The 4,322-nt window shown below is 36.6% G+C and overlaps 1 pseudogene; it reads right to left on the bottom strand.

Moving 5' to 3' along the window:
• Positions 1-2,181: 2,181 nt before the first annotated feature.
• On the bottom strand, positions 2,182-3,725 carry LOC122418603 (kelch domain-containing protein 4-like; annotated as a pseudogene).
• Between the last annotated feature and the right edge of the window lie 597 nt (positions 3,726-4,322).

Raw genomic sequence — 4,322 nt, 5'->3', positions numbered from 1 at the left:
CGCTGATTTGAAAATAGAAAAAGATCCGGATGTTCTGGACACATGGTTCTCATTGACACTCCTTCCCTTAACCTATAGGTTGGCCAAATCCAGTTAATTTACAATCATATATTAAATAGCTCTAGACATTGATTTTTGTGAATCTGACGATTCCTATTTGTTGTTAGAAATTTGAGAAATTCTATCCTCTCAGTCTTATGGAGACTGGACATGATATCATATTTCTATGGGTCGCCAGGATGGTCATGTTGGGAATAAAATTCACAAACACTATGCCTTTCAAGGTAAAAATAAAGTTCACCCGCGCATATAAAAGTTTAACGCATAATAATTTTTTAAAAATGTTCCTTCGAATTATACGTGCCTCATTATATTTGTCCCTACAGGAAGTGTTATTTCATGGGGTTTTGTGCAACGCTCATGGTAAGAAATGTCAAAAAGTCAAGACAACGCCATCAGGCCAGAGCATGTGATAAACAGTATCAGTCTTGAAGAACTTAATGCCGAAGCTGAGAAAAATGCTGAAAATGGTTTTTGAGTATATCGAAGAACTTAATCAAGAGAACCTTGGTGGCCAATAGAAAAGTGTTTCCTGATGGCATACCAGCGTGTGGATCGGATGCACTACGTATGACTTTGTGCGCACACAATATTAAAAAGTGCGCCTGTTATTTCTCTCACTTTAAAAAAAAATGAAATTCCTTGAATCAATTACAATTTTTTGATCGTTTTATATTTTTCGTTTCAGACAGTCAAAAATAAGTTTCAACGTGATCGAGTGCCGAACGAACAATCACTTTTGCAACAAAATATGGCAAGTGACAAAATTCGTTTTACGAACGACAGAAAACTGTGGAAAACATGTGAAAAAACCTGAACACTTAAGTAACGTTGATCGATGGATACTCAGCCCATTGAGTCGCATGGTTACCGAAGTTGACGATGCATTGGAGGTAGAAACTTGTATAAAGCAGTATTGGCATTAAAACAATTTTTCTTTTACGAATTTTGCGATTTTTATCTGGTAAGATGAACAATGAAGAGTTATTCGATAGTTTCAAGCTTAGTAAGAATTCTCTGAATTATTAAAAATGTGTTTTTTTCTTTTTCCCCACGGGGAAAAGAAATCAATATTTAGGAAGCAGCATAGCCAGTTTTCAAGAGCGAACAACGGAAAATAATGGAGAGCCACTGGTACAGCGTTGCTAAATGTCTCGAGGTTTCTCTAAGAGTTCTTGCATCCCTCCTTATTTATCCGAAGATTTATACAGCCCGATGAGCTAAAAAGTTGCCGAACATCTTTTTACTCTTATCTTCACTGCTTGAAGCCTCTTTCCCGAAAGGCACCGATGATTTTGGGGCACCCAGAGATCTTGAACTCGAAATCATATTTAATGAGATTCTCGATGTCGTGAAAGCGATCAGAAACGCTCTTACGAATATGGCTAAAAGATCTAACGCGAAAAGTAAGCCCTATATTTAAAATGTATCATCTGTGCATTTCATAACTATTACTCAGTTTTTGATATGGAAGTTCTACAAGAAGATTCTTTGTCTCTACAATTGCTCCAAAATTGTTTACAATGATATGAGAATAATGTGAATATAAAATTTTTCATTCCAGCAGTTCATATTGTCACTGACGTCTTCGGGAGCTTGAATCATTTCGCAGAGAATTTAAATTTTATCGCAGCTGTGTCAAGAATTCAAAACATCTGAGTATTTCCATCGAATAAATATGAGTTAAGAAAAAACAGTGTTTTGTTCAATATCGATGTATCCGAATGTCGGATATTTCTACTGTTAACCAGTAAAATATCCATTGCGCTCGTGAGAGAGAAAGTGGAGAAAAAACGTTCACAGTATGAAAAAAATGGCAAATTTTCAGAGACTGACTAATTTTGCACCGAAATCCGAGGATGAAATGATTCAGGATTATGAGAAGGTTTGCATAGACGGATGAGAAAGTAAGGTCGAAGCAATCAATGTTCCATTTTGTTTACATAATAAAACTAATGTAGTAATAAAAAAAATAAAAGTGAAAGTCGTTTTTATTTTTGTAGATTTATTTTTGTAGATGAAAAATTTGTATATGAATTAAAACATTTCTAACATCTGTAGAGTTCTTGAATAGTTCCGACGGACTGAGAAAAAAATGATTACAGATGAATCAAAGGAAGAGCTGTCCATTGATTAGAACTTGCGAGGAAAAATTATCTCTCATTATGGTTTTTCATTCGTTCAACTTCTTCGTATCTGTGAAAAACAAAAAAATAGAAAATTCATGACACCAAAATTCGTATGCGTGCGTGAAAGATCGACAGATCAATTGATAGTTACCGAGCGAATAAAAATCATTGAGAGTAAATTGTTTGTCACCATCTTCAAACATTCCTCCGTACAAATATAAAATGCCGTTTTTCACTGCGAGACCCGTGTTTATACGAGGCGAAGGTGTGAAAATGTTTGCAGTCGATGTTTCGCTGGTTTTAGTTATAGAATGCACGGGAGCTGAACCGAGAGTCATCTGAAAATTAAACAATTTAATCGAGTCCAGTGTTAAAATGATCAAATGAATTATGGAAAATGGAGGGGCGAGGGTTTACGGTAAAGATTCCATCGTCGTCAGTGACAAAAGCAGTGGGTTGAGTACTGGCTTTTGACGTTGATTTCCCGATTTCGTTGTCATCACCATCATTCTCTTCTTCCGATCCGCTCGTCGCTTCTTCCGTATCGTTCGTCCTTAGCTTTCTTTCTCCGTCTTCGTACAGAGAAAGCTTCCTTTTTACCGCTCAAATTAACGCAGCGCCATTAATTGATACTTCTCCAAATCAAGAGCGAGCAACTCGATGAAAAACATTCCATCAAGTTGTTCTTCATCTTCCATGTCATCATGAACACCACCGAATATATATATATAATCAAGACCCGGTTGAACATAAACTGCCGATGCGCTGCAATGAGGCAAAATAATGCTCCGCTTTGTTTCGTCAATGTCCATTTCCACTTCATACCGCTCTCATCGTTCTCTACATTTATCCAAATACATTTTCCTATCAGCTTCCATTCTGTTTGGATGAACTCCGGGCTGGATCCGAAAATACAGTTGCAACTTCATTGTGAATCTGTCGCTATTTTGTACTCACTCTGGGGCCCTAGAATAAACATATCCATATCAATATGACGCTTGTTCACATCTTGTTTATCTTCTCTTTACTGTAAACTCCATAAACCAGGATTGTATTTTGGGGAGTTGGAAAAACAATGCATCCTGATCACGGTGCAGGAATATTTCCTGTTATGTTGAGATTACTCCAATGGTATAAGGATAGATTGAATATGTAAAGGTCATTGAAATACTTGTAATCCCGAAGATTGTCGTGAAAGACACCAAAAATGAATAATTTCTTTTCCGAGTGAACCATCCTGTGCCCACTTCTCAGAGACGGTCCGCCAGAGACTCTGAGAATTTTCAAATAATTATTTATTGTCTGATCAAATCACAACCCAACACGGCGAGTACTATTTATAAAAACAAGAATCCTCACGTCACTTTTTCCCACTTTTTCTACTATATCATAAAGACACAAATCTTTGTAATGATAAAATTGAGACTCGGCTGGACTGGAGAGGTCCCCACCAAATATTTATATTTCTCCCTTGCCAGTTGTTACAACTACCTGGTGTCCGCACTTTGGAGGTAGAGCACCCGGAGCCTTCACCATGATTCACTATTTGTGTGAAGTATTATAAAAAAAGAGGTAAATTATAACCTCAAATGCCAACATGTCGTAAAATCTCGCAAATGAGCATATCTATGTATACATTACGATTAATTGTACAAAATAACTGTGACTTTTAAGAAACGTCTATTTTTTCTTTCATCCACTCAGTAAAATGTACTTTTTTTACAAACACAGCTAGTTAATTATGATAACACTGGCACTCGACTATCGATGGAATTTATGTCTGCTGTTACCGTGCTACATCGGTTTTGAAATATATTTGCTGTGCTCCCGTGCTACGTTCTGAAGTTGTCGTCAGATTTCCGATCATCAACAACCACTTTCAACAACCAATCACAATGTCTAAAAATGGATGTCGTCAGATCCAACCAATCAGAAACTCGATAGCATCAAAGTGCCTTTGATGGTGTTAAAATATAATATACAGACACAAAAATTCTTGAATGTGTTGGTAACTCATGCATAATCTTGAGCCCGTGCAAAGTTTTTTCTCAGCAATTACGCCACCAATCATGCTGATTTAGGGCGCAATCGAAAGAGAATTTCTTAATTGGCTTAAACTTCAATTTTCAAATT

The sequence above is a fragment of the Venturia canescens genome, unplaced genomic scaffold (assembly GCF_019457755.1).
Source record: "Venturia canescens isolate UGA unplaced genomic scaffold, ASM1945775v1 PGA_scaffold_15__1_contigs__length_3012046, whole genome shotgun sequence".
Lineage (NCBI taxonomy): Eukaryota > Metazoa > Arthropoda > Insecta > Hymenoptera > Ichneumonidae > Venturia > Venturia canescens.
This window is presented reverse-complemented; position numbering and strand designations above follow the sequence as displayed.